Source organism: Pleuronectes platessa, chromosome 17 (genome assembly GCF_947347685.1).
Source record: "Pleuronectes platessa chromosome 17, fPlePla1.1, whole genome shotgun sequence".
NCBI lineage: Eukaryota > Metazoa > Chordata > Actinopteri > Pleuronectiformes > Pleuronectidae > Pleuronectes > Pleuronectes platessa.
In genome coordinates this window covers 17,280,046-17,302,561 of record NC_070642.1, presented here as the reverse complement: position 1 = coordinate 17,302,561, position 22,516 = coordinate 17,280,046, and the positions used below count along the sequence as shown (strand labels likewise).

Genomic DNA, 22,516 nt, shown 5'->3' with positions numbered 1-22,516 from the left:
ATACACAGTCTATGGGTAGATTACATCTTTTAATACCCGAGTATGAAAGACAAAAACTACAGAGTGCAAATCACTTTCATACACACACTCTACTTTTATGTTATGAGTTATGATGTTCAAATCGGAATCCACGGACTAGTTGGAATAGTTGGACTTATCTCATCGGCTCTGTAAAATGAAGAGGAAATGTTGGTGAATTGAAATTTTTAAGGTGAAGGTGAAGTTTTTCTGCCAATGGGACAAACTTAGCTTGGGGAGGATGGCAAATCACTTTCAATAATCAGACTGTCTCTCCACGCGCCAGTTGGGTTGTACTTGCTAAATCCTTTCAGTAAAATTGATTGGAAAACTGTGAAAGGATTTAAGACCCATTGGAGAACTCTGATGTTCACAGTGGATACATTTGCAGATTCACCATCGTGACTTTGCACCCAGGGAAGTGAGGGAATACCACACGAAAAAAAACAGACAACTGGAGAGAGCCTGCACTTTTTCTTAAATAATTAATGATGTTCTTCTGAGACCTAAATGAGTCCGCTTATCAGATGTAGGCTCTATGCATGGCTGCTTATTAGGATCGTGTCATATTCAATCTCGTGAAAAAATATGGAAATGACGGAGAAACGAGAGAGTGTGATGGAGCTGGAAAGCAGACCGGGATGAAAGGGGGGGGGAGTCGCAGGTTCACGTGAGGCCTCTCAGAGATGCTCTTATCATCACTTCCTGGACCTGGAAGGCGATCAGCCCATCAGAGACACTGCTTCTGCTCCACAGCTCCTGGGGAGATGTGGATATCTGCAAACCTTCACCACTTAGGATGGGGAAAACAATTTACCCAACAGGTCCAAACTGATCCCCGGCTGTCGCTAAGCCCCCACCTTGTGCTTTCATGCCTATGCAAATATTTATCTGAATTCACACTTGACTTAATTTGACAAAAGCAACCCAGTCTTGGATGGCTTTGGATGCAAAATGGTAATTACTCCTGAACCAAGCTGGAATAATGAACCTGTTAGATTGCTCAGCCTCCTGGAATTCATTACCGCGCTCGGTGCCGCACTCCTGACGGAGCAAAACCTGATCTGTTTTCATTCCCGACTGCTCACGGGGACACGCGCCGAGGGGGAGCTCCGAACCAGGCAGGTCGGTGTGCGACAAATCCAGCTGCCACTCAAAGCTACTCATTCGCATACCGTGGATGCACATGCATCAGCTTATCTAATGAGAGGGATTGGTCTCATCCCTGCTATCGTCCGTCTCATGTGGTCACACAGGGACACTTAAGGGAAAGGCATGATCCATGCAAATTGAGGAAGGAAGATTAAAGGAGAAATTATGAGTGCTAATTAGTTGACCGAAATCTTTTCTGTTATATTTAAGAGAGCAAAGACTACTACTTTTGAAACCCTTCAAATACAAGTACTCCCAAGGGAACATCAATGAGAAATTAAATTTGAAATCTATTCCATGCCTGCACCGTGATTTAAGATATTTTCAAAACTACTCTGCCAAATCTCTTCCAGCCTTTTTCAAAACGTTGAATGAAACAAAGCTGGAGATTTTGAATTTCAGTTAATCCATTTTATTGAATTGAATCACTTGCAAATTTTGTCATACTATAAATCTGCTAATTTGAGAAGCGTGCGAGAGCAGAAATGAGAAAAGAGATAGAAGGAAGTGTCCTGCTTCCTCTTTCTACTCATGAGTCCCTCCTCTCTTTCAGACGACTGACAAAAACAGATATGCTGTCACAGACTACAGTAAAGTAAAACTTGATTGTACATGACTATGGCTTAAAATATCCACAAAACGAGGTGTTAAACTGTGTTATTCATGCAGATTTATTGCCATGATAGAAGAAAGTAGGTAGCTTGCATCTCTTGTCAACAGGATGTCCTGAGAGAATGATCAAACACCGTAAACTGGCACTGCAAAAGCTGTGAATACCTGTATCCAGCCGACTGCTCACAAAGCACAGTCTCGTTTTCTCCCCAGCTCGGTCAAGGACGGATCCGGGGCTTCACGCCTGCAGTCAGCGTTTGTCCTTTTCATGTGAGGGAAACGCTCGCAGCCTCTCTGCCTGTTTGTCCAGCGTTTTGAGTCAATCAGGCCACCACACAGGCTTACAGTCAATGCACACACTGCTGATTACATTTCAGTTGGGTATTTGGGGGGGGTAAACATTTGAATGACAGTACAAACAGACACAGTGGTGTGACAGACACCTCTCCGTGCCTTGCCAAGTCTGCCACACATGCAGCAGCGGCTGTAGATTCACGATCGCATTCTGCCACAGCGGAGCTTTGCCAGCTCCTTCTACTTACGGGTGTTTATGCAGTATCCGTCGCCGGTAATGTTTGCAATTTATTACAAAAACTAAACATAAAAATTCTACTGTTGCCCTCGCTCTGACTGTCTGAATACAAGCATTGGCCAAACGCTTGAAATCTACAAAATGTAACACAGCTCTTTGCAACTGTAATTCAGCACCTGGAAGTGAGAACGCTTTATTTTGGTTTGAGTGTATGTGGTGACAGATCAAGAGATGTTTTTCGGGATTGAAGCTTTTAATGGAAACAGCTGGGCCGCAATGTGGGTTAATGTAATGGCTTTGCATGTTGAGCAGGAGTGGTGCTAAGCTCCGGCTATCAGAGAGTCATCGACGGAGCCGGACCCACCGCTGGATCACTCACACATCTCCAGCTTTCCCTTTTCCCTCCCCTCTAGGCACCTATCAATTGAGGCAGTGAAGCCATCAGTACCCACGCTTTAGCCTGTCTGTCTCATTCATTTCATAGCAGTGTGTGTGTGTGTGTGTGTGTATGTGTGTGTGCGCAAGAGAGCGCTCATGTTTAAGGGTGCTCCTGTGTGGAGCCCCTTGACTGGACCCTACAGCAGAGGCAGGAGCATTAATGAACACTGCCTGTCACAGTCTCAGTCCTCTGTGCAGATCTCTCAGCCGTCACTCTGGGCGATCTGATCTAAACGGGCTCTCTCTCACTTTCCTCCCCCTGGGGCCAGCTCTGCCGGCTCTGGATCACCAGAGATCAGTGGAGGCATCTAATCCAGGCTCCTCTCCCTTTTGTGTTTGCTACAGCTAGCCTGGTGTTGTTCAAGTGAAATGAAAGACCAAAGAGAACAGAGTCTCATCCTCGGATCAGTCTGATATGGGAAAACACTTGGGGTGGGATTTACACTTCAAAAACAGCATAGTAATAGTTAAGGCTGGTAAAAAAAAGTTTATAAACTAAAAAAACATTTATAAACTTCCGCAATTTAGCTAAATGAAAGGGGAAATAAATAAAATAATAGAAGTTATTGGTGCATGAGTTGGTTCTCAGGAACTCAGCAGTGCAAAAGAATAGTTGAATCAGTTCTGCCCTACACTATAAATACAATGGTCCCATTTTATATACTTTCAGAAACACATGATGATTTTTTTCATTACTTAACGCCTCTATGTGAAGAACAAGCAGTTTCTGTAAATAGAATCAATACATACATTTTTGTTTTGCACTACTTCATTTTCATAATTATGTGTTGGCGTTTGTAACTGAAAAAATCTCCCACTCTCAGTGACACCCTAGAAGTTGACCCAGGACTATAGAGAACTGAAATTTGACGTTTTTAACTTTTGGTTTGACAAATGTCCAATATCCTTGAGTACTGAACTAAGTCTGTTTGGAGTCTGTGGAACGACAGCACACCCACAAGGAGCATCCAGCCACATAATGTTACCCCTCGTAACATCCTTCCACTCCCCATTAGGAGAGAGCGCTGATTATGAATATGCAGGCTTTTGTCCTTAGTCCCATGTTTTATTTAATGAGCCTGGGGTTGGGTCGACTTGATTTGCATGTGCTTGTTATAGAATCACACGGTGCCAGTGCTCATTCCCACACACTCCCCAATATAGGAACATTTTGATTCCATTTTTCGCTTGGCTTGTCTTGGCTTGTTTACGCGAGCAGAAGGACCATGACTCAATTTTCCACCAAGGAGGATGCCGGGGCTTTCATTTGTGTGCATTTTTTTTGCATAACGGACGGAGGCTCTGCTGTTGGAAGTGAACGTGCGCATGTGAGCGTATGGACGCGTGTGATGTGAGGTGTGGCGTTTGAAGCGCAGTGCGTGGGGAAACGGTGGCTCCCCTGCGAGGGAAGGCTCTGAGGAGAATAGTGCTGATGTGGTCCCTCTTTCTGAAAACAGCCGGAGAATACCAAGTGAGAAGACGGCAGGATACGAGTACATGAAAAGAACTGAAAAAATCCGCAGCCGGCTAGAATACATCTTTGATAAGAAAAAAGAAAAGACAATGATATAAAGCTTCCTCGCCTCCTCTCTTCTAGTAAAGACACAGCATCGAATGAATATGACTCATCCCATATAGCAATTAATACCCCCACCGGTCAGAAATAAGTCCCACTTTGATGATGTCAGTACTTTTGAGGAGTGAGGGACAGGTCAGCGCTGGCGTCACGGACATCACAGGCCCTTAGCGCTGCGGCGAGATGTCAGCCCAGCTCGCGCCATCGCCTTGTGATGAGGCCTGGACGGATGCACACGGGGGCCAAACGTGACAAGGCAAGCAGAAACGGGGGGGATGATTCAACCCTGCAGTAAGGATGGAGGCAGGCGGGGAGAGACAGAAACACAAGAGTGGGGGGGAGGGGAGACGGAGAGAGCACATGGCAGACAGAAGATTGAAAGGGAGGGCAGCAGCAAGAAGAGGAGGAGAGGGCAACAGGAGAGATGATCGTGATAAGGACAACAAGTGGGGAGTTTATATATACAGTGTCGGAGGAATTCACCGGGGAGTTGAGTGAATGAATGTATTAACAGAGAGCAGCGTGGAGTGACTGGAGCACGTTGATGAAAAGGGTGGCGCTGCCGGGCACAAAGACTGAATGGGGGGGGACACGTCTTTTGAATCGCGAGACCTCGCAGCAGTCACGACTAAAGAGTGTGACGGAGGGAACAAGAATTAAGAGATGAACAAGTGGCCTGAGAAATGGAAATCAGCAACAAGTCACACGGGATGGAACCAGAAGTGGTCCAAGCTGAGGATAAACAGCCCACCCCACCCCACTCCCTCCCTACGCCCCCACGCCTCCCCACCCTCCCCACTCCCTCAGCACATGCCGTCCAATCTGCTCCAGTGTGGCTGCGCTGCGCCGGAGCACAAGGAGAAAACAAATGTGTGGTTCTCCTGCAGAACTCCCCGAGCAACTCTTGAGCTGCCGCATGAATGTGAAACAGGGCATTGCAGAAGAACAGCCGCACATCCACTGCAAACTTTCACTGAATAATTTAATGACCTGTGCTTTAAAAAAAATAAAACATTCCGGGTTTTTCCATTTTCTTTTTTTTCGCCGACTGATCCAAAGCATTAGCGATTCAATCAATAGGCGGAGTGTGAAAGCTTTTTCATTTGCTCTTGTAGAACAATTAGGTGTGTGGTACTGTGGGTCCTTCCTCGCCTCGTCTCAAAAGAGGTTAGAGCTGCTATTGCCAGCTGTGAGGCAAAGTTTGAATCCTCGATTAATCAGTCAACAACATAATAATCATCAGCTCCTATAATAATTGCTCATTTAAAAGCAAAAATTGAGCTTTGCAATAGAGATGATTTGTGCTTTTCAAATGTCATGATGCTGTTTTTCCTTGAGTTTTTTTGGTCACCAGTATAATCCTTAGTTATTTATGATTATATATTTCATCGTTACATTATCTCTGCTCGTGTTCCGTTGTTTTATCTGCCTGTCTGGTGTGATTTATTCCTTGTAAAGCACCTTGTAACACCCACAAGTGCTAAATTAAGTTTATTATTACAATTGTAACAGTCTTAGCTACAATCACTGCGGCATTAATGCTAATAAGGAACTTTGTACGAGCTGCTTTCACATTTGTAATTGCGTACTCTGTAATAGAGAGCAGGGGGGGTGTGCCGGGGATGGAAGGATGGGTGTCATGTGGGGAAAAGGTGGGGGGTCGCCGCTGTGGCCATCTGGAAGGCTGGTGGGAGCCGGTGAACTAACGGAGAGAGCAGACTGTCACCTCATGCACAAACCTGATCACTGCGTGTGTGCGTGTCTGTCTGTGTGTGAGTGTGTCTGTGCATGGTGACAGAGACGGGGAATATTCTGGATATAAAGACTACACACATCTCAATAAATCTGTCAGCCACCGGTGTTCCTACAGCAAACCACAGCCCAGGGAAACTGCGTGAGGGACAGTGACAGATGGAGACAGAATGAGACATCAGAAGTGTGTCACATCGTATTGACAGGGGCGTCTCTACACACAGCTCCTGCTCCTTTTATGTAAATCACATCACCTGAGGCTTTTGTGCTCACGTGCCCGAAGATGAATGACGAATTTGATTTGAGAAAATGATATAGTTATGCTGCAGGAATGGATGTGAAAATGAAATTGGATCAATGCTTCACATGATAGAAGGAAATAGGTTAAACTACTACCAGCAAACTTGACTTCACCGCCTCTAAAACCAATAGGAAACTTACCGTAAAAATTCATTTCAGCCGTTTCTTTTGGACGGAGGGAAGCATTAGAGTTGGGGTTAGTGAAGGGAAACAAAATCCTTGAATTGGCATAAAGACTCCACAGTGTGGACCGGTAGACAGGCTGGCTAGTCCCGGGAAAATCCTTTGCAAACAGGGCTCCACAGTTTGCCACAGTGCAACTGGACTAAAACCTCAGACAGACAGTATCTGGGACAGCTGATGAGGCAACTCAGTTCTCACCCTCAGCATAAGGAGACAATACTTTCTGTCTCTAATACAAGATTCGAAACTTATTATCATACAGTATGTGAAATATGATGATACTATTATCAGGATCAGTTTTTTCCTGCAGATTATTTAAGGTATTGTTTGGTATATGAAATATATATAAAATAATGTTTAGAGACTAACGTGACAATGACAAAAAATTAACTTGAAGGCAACAACTAATTCATGTCTTCTTTAATCATTTTGTTGATGAATAAAGTGGAATATAATCATTGTAGTATCAAAGAAATCAAAGAAAAGCAACACACTATTTTTGAAATTTAAAGGTTAATCATTTCACCTTTGTTTTCCAGTTTCCATTGGTTATGTTTGCCTCTATTCCTGAACCACCACTGGCAGAAAGTGCATATAAAAAAAAACAATGAAAACAGCTTCTACTTCAGGCAAATTTTTACTTTGCTGATATTACACCACTGCCTTGAGCCTGGTTAGAGCAGGTCTGACACAGTCTGGGTCTACTGCTTCTTGCAGTGTGGTCCGCATTGTGGTCATACACAGCGAGGGCCCCTTGGCTACAGAACCACTCTCTATGCCTCCAATCTAATGCAGTATATGTTGTTTGTTTGCCTGATTTGTGCTAGCCAGCAGCATTACCCTGACGCAGCCAAGCACAGCCTGAACTGGACACACACTCTGTCAACGGCAGTAAGCAAGCCTAGTGCTGCACTGCCAGAAATACGGAGCAACAAATCTATACCTCTCACACAATGGGAGGATGAGGAGTGGGGGGTATCTCGCAACAGTATATGATAGAATTTGATAACCAGCGGGGGTCAGACGGCGGGTCAGCACTCCATTAAGTTATTCTGACAGTTCTGATCCATTGCACACAAAACTGGGACGAGGCACTGGGCGTCACCTAAGATGAGTAGGGGGGGGGGTGAGAAAAAAAAAAACGCAAGAAAAAACTGGCAGGAAGCATAAAACAAACAGAGACAGTCTTTACTGCAGAAGATGAGAAGAGATAAGAGACATCAGAGGGAGAGTCTGCTTTATCACAGTGCAACAAGAAACCAGGAGGAGAAATGCACTCCCTCCAGGGAGAGGGGAGGAGAAGGGATGGGCCATGTGGAGGGAGATTGCTAAAACTGCATTATGAATCATGCATTGCTGTGTTAAAATAAAATTAAACAATATTACAGTTTGACTTATTGTAAGACTTTAATATATATGTAATAAAAAAACACGTGTGTGTGTGGATTCTGTTGGATTAGGAAGGAAACCGTGGTAAAAAAATCCAATAAATTTGTTTTAACATGGCATTATTGTAATCACCATTAGAAGCGTCTGCTCTTTCAAATACTGTCCGACATCAGCCACATTTAACAGTCTCCCAGATGCAGCAGCGTCAATGAAAACAAGCTGGAAGGCAGTGACAGCCCATCGGATATTTTTCATCCTTGGTGAAATGACTAAAACTTAACTGTGGTGGTTTGGGGGTTTTATGTGGATGCTGGAAGAAAACATGATGGAAGATGGTCAACGTGTCTGCAGAGCGTTCAGACAGAAAATCACTGAAATGGGGGCAACGTGATGTGGAGCATCGGCACAGGGGAAAATGTCATGGTTTGTCTGTCTTCCTTGTTAAACTGGGTTAATAAGGTGACCTGAAGCTTTCTGTGTGTGCATCGCGTTATTAAAATAAATCAACCGACCAATATATTTTGTTAATTTTAAATCGGTCATTGAATCATTAATTGTTCCAGCAACAACAGTTAGGGGAGTTAGAGATTTCAACAGGATGAACCGAGGCCATTGTTTTTAATTAACAGTTCAGTTATCAGGCAGCTAATGATTTGGTAAATGTAAAGGGTTAATAACCCAGCAAGCAAGATCAATCATCTGATTGTTGTTTTGTGTTGCTGAAGAAAGTCCCAGCAGACACAAGCACCTCTGTTTGTATAGTATGTTCTATGTGAGGGAGCATGTGTGCGTGTGCTGTAACATCAGCCGTTCCTTAGATGTGTTTTTCCATGAGAGAATTTATGTCAAATAGACAAACTGATCTAGTATCAGCTCTGAGCTGCATATGTTATGAGTATTTTCCTGTAAGCTGTGTGGATCCCGATGTTCGGCAGTCTGTCGTGTTCACAAAGTAGCCGTTAGCAGCTTTTTGAGTGTAGGTCAACAAAAAGACTATGTGGGGCAAAAACCACTAGTATATCAATCGGCTGATATAATCCTCCGAAAACTGACAGTATACAGAGTAGGTGTGCATTTGTGTTTACATTAAATACATACATTTTCTGATTCAAGATAATGTTTTAAATATAATTTTTACTGCTATTTGTATCATCCCCCACAAATCCATATCAGCCTGGCTCAGCTGTAGCTGTAGCTTTATATCTTAGGGATTTGACTGAAGGTCATTGTTTCAACATAAACTTATGCACAGTGGATTTATTCAGACTAAAGATGTGCATGTATTTGAGGGCATGCATGTGGGCACGAGCCTAATGAGGCGGCAAGGGCGCCAGTAGCCTTTGAGGAAGGAGCATGTGTCCAGCATCCACCACTGTTGTGCTGGGTCACAGATGTCACCTGCTCCAGCCGGCTGCCTCACACAACTCGCCCCCCCCCCCCCACTACTTGTAAGCGGACCACAACACCAGAGGCAAATACAAGCGGCCCACAGTGTTGTTGTTATTTAGATTGAATCATATTGTTCTGTTTCCAAAATGGGATCAAAACAAGGGTCACCATAAAAGTCCTTCGTATTAAGTATGAGAAATGCTATGCGGTGCTACCGGCTATGTTGTGTCACCGTGGCCTTGCCAAGCACTCACACTGTAAGTTGCATTGAATTAAACACAACTGGCTGGTAGGTCGGTTGCCTCAAACAGCAAATTTGCCATGAAAAAAAGCCTTGCAGAGGAAATCATATTTGAATAATGCCAGCCACAAGGAAAAGTGTGAAACCACTATTCCACTAATGGGACAAATAAGCCTGTGTGCGCGTGTGTGTGTGTGTGTGTGTGGTAAAAGCATATAGACTCTGCTAATCGTTCAAAGGAGCCCTGCTGTAGTGGTGTGGTCATCTTTTTGAGAGGGCCTGAAATTCCTTTTGCACGCCTCACCACTTGTTTGCTTGGGAAGCTTCGGATTCTTTGCCACAGGAATCCTCCATGGAGATTGTTGATGTGTGCAACTGTCTCTTCCTCACACACACACATATCAAATGTGCCCACCCACACATTTCTGACATTTATTTTAGAAGCATTTTCAAATTATCATGCATATTAGTGATGCACTGCCAAGACCCCTTTTTATTATTCCTCTTAATCTTATGTGCTTACAGGGTCAGCAGCTGCCCCCACTCCCCCTGACGCCCTTTCTCTCCCCTTCACTCCTCCATGTCTGTGCTCTCAACTCCCCTCTGCCCTCCAGCCAGCACAAAAAACAGACAAGTGGAAACAGCCAGTCTCCCATGGGAGCTCCAATATTGGACCAACATATTTGGAAAGGACAGCGTGGCGTGTGCCTGCTTCACGTCTGCCTCGTCTGCCTGCACTTGCCACCACCCAAACCCACTTGTTAACCCACTGTGATTCAGTACAGTCTTGGTATTTGTTTAGTGATGTTTTTAAGATTACACTTTGGTGTAAAATAGCACATAATTTCCGATCAGGATGAATGAATCCGCCTGTTTCAAACAAGCTGGATCTTATGAAGTCAGATCTGGAGGGACCATGTGTAACAATTCCAATAACTTTCTGAAAACGCCAATCCAAATAGCAAATTTACTTCTTGCATAATATGGTCAGTTTAGTCAGGACCACTTTCGTCAAAGAAATCTTCATTGCATCTGCATAAGTTACATTTGGCGGTATGTCTCTATTTGTATGTCTCTACCTCCCTGCCCTTCCACATGCATACGTGGAAAGCCTAAGACAGAGTGATCACACCTTTCTGTCCTTCCATGGGCCTACATGGAAAGCTTAAAACACGGAGAGCAGCAGCAAGACCCCCAAAGGGAACAGAACAGAGCGGGCATCTTTGACAACAGAAACGTAATTGAATAAATCAAACAGTCTGAAAAGGGGGGGAGCTGGGGTGGAGGTGGGTTGCAAAGCGACTTGCGGAGGAGGCAGCCGGGGGAGGCAGACGGAAAGAGCTTAAATGAGGCGCCTTGTTTGAACTTCGCCAACGAATGTGTTGAAGAGAGTCAGCTGAGCCATCAGCTGATGTGGGTTGGCTTTGAGATCAGCAGCTGTAGCTGTCAGGTGAGCTGAGCTTGCCTGAACTAACGTGGCCTGCTTGAACTAACGCTAGGCTCAATGTGTGTGAAGGGGAGGAAGTATGCTTGTACATATAATTTACATTAAAAAAGGCTGAGGCTTTGGAACACATTCAAGGACAGGGTAACTTACAAGTAGAGGAAAGTCAAACAATTTGGAACAGAGCATGCTGCACAAGTTTCATGGACAATTTTGTCAGAGGTTTTTGCTTTTCTTTAGCAATACAAAGATAGCCTTGTTAACTTCAGTCCTTTGACAGAAGGTATGCCAGGAATCGAACCTGAGGGTAATTCTTACTGTATTGGTCTCAATTGAATATTGTGAACTTCTCTTTTCAAGTTATGTTTCAAGATAGAGTGCTAACTTCAGGTAAGGTTCAAAATACAATGCTGAGGGGATAATTGAGATTTTCTGGTTTTGACGTTCAGAAACATACAAGGGCACGAAGAGGGTTCACTCAAGAACAAAGGCAGGGGCATGAGCGCAGTGTGGGGGCCTGGTGGGCGCTAGCAGCCCATCCTTCTAATCCCAGTTAAGACAACCCCGGTAGGCGAGTCGACACAAAGGAGCTTGGTCCAGTGTTAGTGGAATTAAAGCAAAGCCTCTCCTCTGTTGTAATGCTAATCCACAAGACAATGATTATCTGCAGGGCAACATTGCCACGGTGCTAAACATGGCTCAAGAGTGCCTCAATTAGGGCGCCAATTGCCAGAGGAGAGACTGAGTGAGGCGGATGATGCAACTATGAGCGAAAAAGAGGCTGGGTAACAGAGGCGTTTTGTTATTTCAACCAAGTGGCTGGGTCAGCTTTCAAATCGAGGGGTAAGCTTACAGATGAAGCTTGACCCTCACAGCTTGACCTTGGCCGGGCCTGAGCCTCCCCATGCTGAAAAAACGTCCCCACTTCCCTATTCACACTGGGACATGTACCTTTATACTGAACATGTAATTAGCTCGCCAACGCAGACAGGGGAGTTTTTTCAGTGAAGACTATATGGCACTTAAAAACACATTCTCTATGCTGTTGTGGAAAGATGATAAGTGAGTATGCCATACAGGGTTGCGGTTTGCCTTATTCCTCCTCTAATGCGACAGCACAGCAGTTGCACCGTTTTAGTTTTTTGTTAAAACATCAAGAGTTGGAGGACAACCATAACACTGGATTCATCTATAATAATCCTCAATTTACTCCACAAATCAAAGTGAGGGGGCAAAGCCCTTGCTGTGTGTTTAAAGCTCTAGTCTGAGTTGATGTGTCAACTTCAATTCTTTGCTGTTGTCACAAGATCAAAGAAAAGTAGACAAAGAAATAGGCCAGGGAAAGGCTGTTTTCTGTTTCTGGAGCAGCTTGTCACACTGCAATTTTACAGATGCATATTTGAAAACCTGATAGCGGGGCGGGCAGAACATGAATGTCTGCTCAATCCACGTCAAAACTACCCCTCGGCCACAAACAAAGACAGGAAAGACAAAATGCATCCAGGTCAGAGAACCTCAATCTCTTCTACACCGTTTCCATAAGGGATGCTTCATCTTTTTTGGGGGTTTATGGTCAGTCATTTTCTTCTGCGCCCTTCCTGTCTGTCCCACAGCTCAGGCAGAATAATAGGCCTTGGACTGCTGTGTCATCTCATTGAGTCCTATTAGGGGCTCTTATATCTGACTGGCATGTTGTTACTGCTCTCCCAGAACACAGCTAATACTGAGGAATTGGTCTGCCAAGTAGACCCTTTTAAGTCCCCTCTGCATTTATGGCACTGGTGGTAGGGAGCAGTGGGGTTTTGGAGGACTAGGCTATGATAACATAAATTGAGAGAAAAGGGGAGGAAATGACACTGTGTGCTGCAACAGCCCCTGGGCTACATGACAACCATGTCAGATGCTAATTATCTCATGCTGGTTCGCCAAAGGCTTTGCCATAGGTGAATGCCAGTACTGCCACTCTCACAAATGCTGAAGGAGGACATCATCAAGCGCACAGAAGCAGCCAGATGCATGATAGAAAAGTGTTTATGTTGCAAAGCACTGAAGATTAAGTGTTGCAGGGTTGTTGGTACTTTTCCCCTTCCTGAAAATCATGGAGCCTAATGACACATAAAAGAAGAAGCAACTCTACTTTCAAAGTGATAAAAGCCCACACTTCCTCTTGAGTCTCAAAATTGTCTCCCCACATGTAACCAGCTGAACTATAGATAAGCTGTATCTGACACATCTTTGAGAGTAATGTTGGGCCAATGGACAATATCTATCACTGTTGTAAGTGCAGAAACACGTAGGTCACTCACAGTTGTCCTGTGGTGGTACAGATTGGCGGTGCTTCATTCACACACTATCTGTGACAAGTACTGACAGTGGTTTGCAGAGAGCACACGAACCAACAATGGCCAAGTTACTTAGTTATCGCTTATATGACACAACAGCATCAACTAGTAGTGAGAAGCTGTGTTCCAGCTGTAGGATCACAACTTTGAGCAGCAAATTTCCAGAAGGCACTCAAATTCAGCTGTATAAAATAACAATTGTTTTGAGTTTGTAACATGACCAGACAGGTGAAAGAGGCCAGACGGTGACGTGGCACAAAGAAGGACAAAATAATGTTAGTTTTCTAGCATGCCGTGCAGCCCAAGTAACGTTAACATTGTGGTTTCTGTTTCCACAGGAATGCACAGCCCTCTTCACTTTTGTAATTATTTATTTCAGATGCGATGTGAAACCCAAAAAATCAATTTGCCTCTTTTTGATGGAAGGCCCCTGGCGACCAATGAGGTCCGTCTTACCTTGAGAGTAATACAAGTTACTTTTCACTAGACATGCACATTACTTCTATGACCTGCCCTAGCAACCAACAAATATCCTCCATCTGCGCTGTGCAAGGGCTGAACATTTCATATTGATGTCTCAGTATCAAAAGAATTCGATAACTGTAAACGCAAAGCCTGCAACATGAGCATTATAAATTCATTTCGTAACTCAATCAATAACTGAAACACTGGGGAATGAGAGTTTTCTGGCACGCAGAACTCCTTAATGCACAGCAATACCATTAAGCTGCACAACTGGACATAACTGAGAAGTCCAGTGGGAGATATTTCCACAATCCTCCAAGAGAGGAAGCTCCCCGAAATGATTTTAAGTCACATCTTTTAAGTTATTTAACCATAAGTGTATTCTTCAAATGCATTGCAACTTCAAAAGTAATGCTGATACACGTTTCATCCTCTTTTTGACCACCCTGATTCTCTGCTGATGTCCATTGGGAGAAATGGGAGAAAAAGACTAAAAAGAATAATCCACCCCCAGATACTCTTATGCTGCTGAAAATCATCAGTATTCACTGCCTGAGTTATTCTGCAATCGTTATAATTACTATTTTGTTGTAGCTACTTTCCTTCACCCTTCCTTGTCTAATTCGACTTCAGTTAGTGATTTCTTATATTTCCCTGAGTGCTTTTCAACAACCCCCAGAGAAAAGTCCTGACAAGCTCCATGAAACAGACTGTTAACTCACCTGCGGGTTATATACCTATATGTAGGTCTGAAGATTATATCAGACCTTTTTTTTTTTTTATTCAGTAAAGAGCATTGTGCTCTGATGTCTGAACAAGCTGTCGCTGCATTGCATTCTGGTCATTTGAGGCTACGTACTGGATAAATTGCTGCCACGGCCTGGTTAACAATGCATTTATGACAGTGCAATAATGAGTCATAATCTACAAAGAAAGTGTTTTTGTGTGATTCTGAAATTTGAGCTTTAAATTGCCAGATGCAGGAAAATATGACATTACACGCTCTGCAGGAAGTAAGAAAAACTATCATAAAGCAATTAAATGGTTCCAGAAAATAACCCCCACTATTATTTCCTAAGTGTCTGAAAGTAGATTTGTTTCCATACAGGGGAGTATTTATTAACACCTCTTAAAGGGACAAAGTCAAGGATTTGGCGGATGTTTGCAACTTGGCATTGGGAGGTTTATCTCTATTCTGTACAGTGGGTGTTTGTGTCTGCAGTGCCTGAATGCAGATTTCACTGTATATTCACAGCGTGGCTGCTGTTTGACTGCTACCCTGCTGTTTTCCCGAGCGCATCGCTGAGCCAGGTGACAGGACTCCTGCAACGGAAATCCAATCAGGCCAATCCCCCACGATCCCTCACAATCTCAGCTGGCGCCCTACACCGCCGACCATCGGTAACACACACTGCACATGCCACACACACTTACAAGGAACTCTTTGATAGATATGGAGATGGACAAATGCACATTAACCACCTCACCTCCTGTGGACTTGGCACAGACTTTAGGGGGATTAGTGCAAAGAGAAACACTGACTCTCCTCGAGCTGCGAGCACTACAAACTGTAGCTGACCCTCCATTCTGACCTCTTAATGGAGGTCACAGAGATGAATTTACCCCATGGGAATCAATAGAGTTACAGCAAAGGTACACAAACACCACCCCCACCATTGCAAACAAACCCTTCAGAAAGCAGGAATGGCCCCAATGGCAAAAATAGACCCCCACCTGTGAGAAAAATAATGCAGGCCTTTCATCGTCGGCCAAGTCCCACTTTCCACGGGCCCTGGGGTTGAATCCTCTCTGGACTTGCGTGGGGGTCACATGCCGGCCATCCAGTCCTGGACAGTGCTGGATCAGATACCATGGCTAAATGGAGGCCATTCAATAATTCTCATGTGTGTGGGCAGAAGTGGAGGGGCTGCTGGGAATTTGTGCTTCCTGATTGAAATAGAATATATCCATAAACCCCTATGTACATGCAGGCCTGTCACACAACCATTCTACCCAAGAGTGGGAAATGCACCCATTCTGTCAGAGGAGCTTTTCTATTCCTATGTGTGTGTCTTTGTGGGCTTGTGCCCTCTGTGGTCTGGCCACAGAATGAATTTGGGTTATTGTCACTGTGATCCTAATGGCCAGCATCTGGCTTGCTGGCTCTCTTTTTTATTTTCTAGGGTGGAGAGAGTGAGGGGTGGGAAAGAGGTGGGTGATCTGGCTGCTTGTGCCTCAAGCTGCGCAGCTGTCCCAATTACTACCTCTCTCTTTTCTCCTAATTTCCCCTCCATATGCCTCTCCCTCTTCTGCACTCCAAATCTCTGTCCCATCCGTCCGTGGATGCAACTATTATGGGTTTGTACTTTGAGGAGGCTATAGAGAGCCCTTTAGAGACTGAAGTAGGTTTTAGATCCTGTTTTAACTTCGATGCTGTGGGGTATATAAGACCCAGACAGTGCTGTATCTTGTCAGGCAGCAGAGAATTCTTAGCAGCATCGCTGAATCCCACTAGTCCTCCATCTCTGCGCTGATCCTGGCCTGAGCTGTGGACTCAGAGGGAATGACACGGCTGTTTGATGGGCCATGGGTACAGTGTATCAGGGGATTTTGTGGGTAGGTGGGTGGTTGGTTGGCAGGGAGCATTCGGGCTGATTGTGTCGCACAGTAAGCTGCACACAACTTTTGATGAGCTAAAAATTGTCAGTGTGTCATACCCATGTGAGTTTAGTTCCTTATGGATTGGAGGCACAACTAACTTCACTGCATCTTTCTTTCTTCTTGATTTAGAGCCAGTCATTCACAGAGACAGTAAAAAAACTGACTGCGGATATATATATAAAAACATAGAAAATTAATAAAAAAGAGACTGACATAGGAGGCTGTGCAACAAGGGGCAGTTAAATTCCTCCTGGAAAACGAGAAAAAATGGAAGGATAGAATTTAAGTGGTGCATGTGGATGGGTACATGCCTATTTCTGGAAGGCTCCAATGAGCCAAGAAGAAATGTCGTAAAACCCAGTTCTCAGCTCAGGCTGCAGCAGCAATAACTCCCCGAGATAGAGCAAAAGCCAGCACATATGAGCAAGAGCACACACACACACACACACACAAACACACACACACACTCACACACGCCTGAATACACATCCTCTCGGACGTGAGTGTACTGCCGGTTGATCAGCCTTCCTGCAGGGCCCAACAGAGCTCGGGTTGTACACTCTTTGAGGGGAAGTCCAGGTCAGGATCTTTGACTGGTCACAGCATCACTAAGAGGGAGAGGGCACACTCAGAGCTTCCCCTCAACCCAAACACAGCACACATTCAAACTGCCTCCAAATCCACCAAAGATAGCTCCTACACAAATCCAATCTGATGCCACGTGCCTATCGGGCCAAGCTCCTATTGTGCCTGTCTGACTGAATTCCTCTCCAGACCCACCCCCCTTCTTTCACCCTGTCTTTAGACATTCAGCTGAGTAAGACAGGTAGACAGGCATAGAGACATTTGGACGGGAAGACAGCACGGCAGGCCTGTTGGGGCCTTTCCTTTCCCTGCTGCTGGAGAATACTATCAGCATGGATCAGGCTAGCCTGCTCAAGCTGAGCTCCAGCAGCCTCACTGCCCAGCCCACATTTCTCCATGGAAACCATCCCGACACTCGCCCTGTGATTGGCTCATACGATCACTAGACAGACACTCTGTCTTACAATACAGATAGTAATGGCCCTCCGGCAGGATGAGAGTGATGGCACAAAGGCCTTTTTCCTACAGATTTTGCCCTATAGAAAGGCGGCATTCTGCAAGCGTATAGGAACCTAAAGACCACAGGTATGTTGCTGCAAACAACCTGCAGGTGGGCGGCGCTACAGCCCTTACCCTAGTGTACAAGACATCATTAATCTTCTCCAATCATTGTGATCATTAAGGGTTCATGATTATTTCATATCACTCCACTGGTGTTTTTAAAGCCTGGAGGGCAGAGCGGAGAGAAAACAGACACCAAACTCCAGTCTCACATGATAAATGCCAGCAAAATGCCAAAACTGGTTGTTCAGTGATTGTTCAATCAAACATCTACAGTAGCCGTTATTCTTTATCTTTCTTTTCTTCACAGACCGACTCTTACATAGTAAGGCTCAGAAATCAGTGGGTGTCCATGTCCTCATACATGATCATTTCAATATTTTCGTTCCTCAAAGCAGGAACAACAAAAGCAAAAGCTTCTTTTCAATGACTTCTGCTCTATTTATAGTACATTGTCTGGAATTTGGGGATCAGGAAAATCCTAAACAGAGATATACAATGCCAACAAAACAATGCTACCAGATGAGCCTGCCCATTTTGGTAGGATTGTTACTGGAACTCGCTACAAGCATTGCCATTCCATGCTTCTTCAGTTCGATGTTCTTTGTGTTTGCAGCAGGAGACCCCAAAACTGGGAACGTGTCTTCAAAATGTGTTTGTTTGTTTCCTCCATAGCTCTATTCAGCCTTCTCTTCTCATCCGTCTGACGTTCTCAGGATATATCTGGGACAACAGGGTGCAAAAGGGGGATGTATACACACACTGTACACTGAGCCAAAACACTGTGATGCTTGAAATTAGAATGGCTTTTCATGCAAACAGAGGCGGGTTGCTGTGCAGGTGACAAGCTGGTATTGAAAAGACAGAACTGAAATAAAAAACAAATCCAAATGCTATTTTAAATAAAACTCCACTTGGCGGCGGATTGTTGCACTAAACCAAAAAGAGAAAATGCCACATGACAAATGTGCACGGTGTTAAATACAGATAAAATTACGGAATAAGTCACCGCCCATTTTTGCTTACTGCACTGCATCTAACCTCTATGGCAGAGCAACACTAATATGTTTAATTAACTCATTAGTGAAAAATGAAGACAGACAGTGGCATGAAGCATGGAAGGTGGAAGCACAAAGGGCAGAGAGAGAGAGAGAGAGAGGAAGGGAAATGAAGGAAGGGGAACGAGAGAAAATAGATCAGCTGAAGTGCAAGAGAGGGGGGTGGGTTGGGTGGGGGGGCAGTACTTCTCTGGAAAGCAGTCTCCTGTATTATAGATGTGGTATTGTGTGTTACAGCAGGTACATGGGTGCAAATGCAACATTTGTCCAAAACAATCAGCTCACCGCACAGAAACAACACAACCTTTCTGCAACAACCCTTCAAACATGCCATGTGAATTTCAAGGGCGATTTTGAGTGTTATCGCCACCATTGGATATAAGGGCTTCATCGAAAAATTACTTGAACTGCTCTAAAGCTATGATTTGCACTCGGCTGACACAAATGTGTCCACCCATGGCTACACCTATTGATTCCAAAAATGACAAAAGCCCCCATCGAAGCAAATTGTTGCCAAAGCGCTTTTACTATATGTAAAATAATTGGCCACTGAAGCTTTAAAGCAGTTAATATTCAAACACGAGTCTGTCTGACAGCATGGGCCCTGCCACTGGAATCTGAGCCTGAGCTCTCCTGCCGTGGCACAGACTGCTGTCGCCGCAATATATATGGCTGTTCACTTATTCATGAATGGATTTGGGCTACTAACTCAGTCAATCCACTTCCAGTTACCAAGGCTGACTTTATTAGATAACATTAATGATGCATTCATTGTCTATAGGTGTTGAGTTTCCTCCCTTGTCAGCAACTACAATTCAAATGAGAACACAATGGATATTGGCTGCAAATGGATCGAAAACATGGGGGATAATTGTGGTGCTACACGACACCACGAGCGAATTATTCACTGTCAGACAATATGCTGTCAAAGAAAGAAAAATCACCTCACGCTTCACAGGGATAAAATATGTCTTTTAATATCAGCAGCGGAAATTAAGTGATATGAAACAGTTGAGCTTAAAAAAAAAAGAGAGTCATTGTTTATCGGTATCACAAATACGCTCTTATTTTTCACTGGATCTTTCCTGTTAAAGAAGATTTAACCCGAGACTTCCATCTTACTGTTCACTGACATGCAATGGTTATAGCTTCGGCTCAGAGAAAATAACAATATTACAACCATCTCTATACTGAGAATTTGCAGACTGAGCTGCACATTTATTTAAATGCCAATTAGTGGCAATTTCTTTGTTTTTAACCACACTATTTGTGCACTCATCTTCGAATGGGAGCCCCTGCTGGGAACTGAACCTTTCAGCCTCACCAGCACGAAGTCGGCTGCAGCTACAATGAACACAGACCCACACATGCTGTCTGTGTACTGGTGGTGCCGCCATCGACTGTACATATTCATCAGGGTTGAAAAGTGTGCAACGGTGTGTATATGAGATGATGCACTTACAAGATACTGCACTTCCTTTCCACTGAATCTGTCCTGTTAAATAAGATTACACAGACACGAACATGATGCTGTTCCCTTGCATGCTTTGGTTTCAGCTTTACCTCTGAGATCAGGACAATATTACCGTCATCCATATACTGACAGTTTGCAGACTGACAAACACTGACTTTATCAGAGCCAGTAGACATCATGGAAGCCAGAGCCTTGCCCTTATGAGGCAAAAGATCATTTTTGAGGTCCTGGTTAAGGTCAGAGGTAAGATGGGAAGCGTGGTTAGGTTAAGGTCTTGGATCAGGACCAGTAGACCTCTTGGAGACCAAAGCCTAGGTCAGGTTAAGGTTAGGCTTAGGATGAGGTTATATTTAGGTTACAGTTAGATTAAGGGTTAGAGTAAATCATGAAAACACAACTGTGTGTGTGTGTGTGTGTGTGTGTGTGTGTGTGTGTGTGTGTGTGTGTGTGTGTGTGTGTGTGTGTGTGTGTTTGTTTGGTGGTTTTTTTGTCTATTTAGGACTGTAAACACTGAACTTTCTAGAACCGGTGGCCCTCATGGGGACCACGGTCTGCTGTTCATGGGACATTTCTGAGGTTTGGGGTAGGAAGTGAATTATGGTTACGTTGAGGTTAGTGTTAGGTTACAGTTGGTTAGAATAATTCATCCTCCGAGGTCATGGAAACACAACTATGCGTGTGTGTGTCTGTGTGTTTGTATGTAGGGTCTTTTCCAGCATAAACAGTGATCTTGAAGGGACCAGTAGACTTCTTGGGGACATAGGCCTAGGTTGAGATTAAGGTTAGGTTACAGTTAGATTACGGGTTAGAGTAAATTGTTCTCTGCAGTCAGAGAGACACAACCATGTGTGTGTGTGTGTGAGTAGGTGTGTGGTGTGTGTATGATCTTATCCAGCATAAACACTGATCTTGCAGGGACCAGTAGATCTCGTGGGGACCAAAGGTTAGGCTTCAGTTGAGGGTGGGTTACAGTTAGATTAAGGATTAGAGTAAATCATGGAAACACAACTATGTGTGTGTGTTCATTTTGTACCTCTTTAGTACCGCTGTAACATAAACACTGACCTTTTCAGAACCAGTAGCCCTCATGGGGACCAAAGACTGGTCCTCATGGGACATTTCTGAGGGTTTAAAGTAGGATGTGAATCATGATTACATTGAGGTTAGGGTTTGGCATGAAATTGTCATAGCTGCAGTTCTAGTACAGGTTCTGGTTCTTGTTGGTCAACAATGAATGGAAGTGAAAGCAAAGTCCCAACAAGGATAGCTGTATGTGTGTGTGAGGAGATGATGGGGGGGGGGGGGGGGGGGGGCAGATCCCTCTGGTTGTCCTGCAGTGATGGAGGTGAGACCCAGGCCGAGGATCATCACCCATCACCGGGACTTATTACGCATTAACCACACCTCTGGACACCGCAAACCATCGCACGCCCCTCGCAGCGGGTCCTGACGGGCACCAGCAGCGGCGCACCGAGGCTGAAACACAGGCAGCTTTGTCCGCTCGCCTCGCATCAGACACACACAATGACGAGGGACACACCGGAGGACACACACACACATCACGTTGTCAAACACCTCCCGTGTGTCATGTGTCTCTGTGTTTCCATATGCGTGTGTGAGGGTGGAGGTCATCTCTCTCCCATTCAGCTCCCAGCAACAGACAACAAACGCAGCTAGCTTACAGGCTACATGCTCCTAGCGCCGTTAGCCGTCAATAAAGCTGCCACATTAAACACCCACGTCCCCACCGACACAATCCAGGGGGGGGGAAGCCTCCGCTGCCGCCGCCGTCTGCACCGGGGGCTTCCGGCAGAGCTGCCCCGCTCTTCACGCACTCTGAGCCCGGGGGGTTGTTTTGAAACACTTGCTTCTTTCCTTGGCGCGACACGGACGGCAGCGGAGGAGAGCCAGTGTATGAGCGTGTATGTGCGGGAGGGATGTGAAACGTATGTGAGCAGCGGACCTCCTCCACCCGGGAGAGGAGCAGCGTCACGCCGCGGAGCGGCGCTGGTATAACGGGACCACCAGACGTCCCTCCCCTGCCGCGTCCGCTGTCTGGGCACGGCGGTCCCAGCAGCGACGCAGTCAACAGGCCGGGATGTAGCGGCGGGGAAGGAGCCGCTGCCTCCTCCGACGTTTCCGCCATGCACGACGGGTTTTTTATCAGCATCGACTTACCTTGCCTGGGTTCGCCGGGGTCCAGCGGCCGCACAGATCCGCCGCTCCGGGGGTAAAATAACGGGGGAAAGGCTGCGGCGGAAACAGACACTGGAGGAGGGGAGTTGGTGCTCTGTGAATCCGGCAGTCGAGGCTGCTCTGTGGGGATCTGCTGCTGGACGGCCGG

At 45.2% G+C, this 22,516-nt stretch overlaps 1 protein-coding gene across 1 annotated transcript in view; it reads right to left on the bottom strand.

Moving 5' to 3' along the window:
• The window catches only part of fut8b (fucosyltransferase 8b (alpha (1,6) fucosyltransferase)), a 73,171-nt gene extending 50,655 nt beyond the window's left edge, over positions 1-22,516 (bottom strand). Inside the window, exon 1 of the mRNA XM_053445897.1 lies at positions 22,351-22,516. The gene's annotated coding sequence lies outside the window, so the exon portion shown is untranslated. The remainder of the gene's footprint in view (positions 1-22,350) is intronic.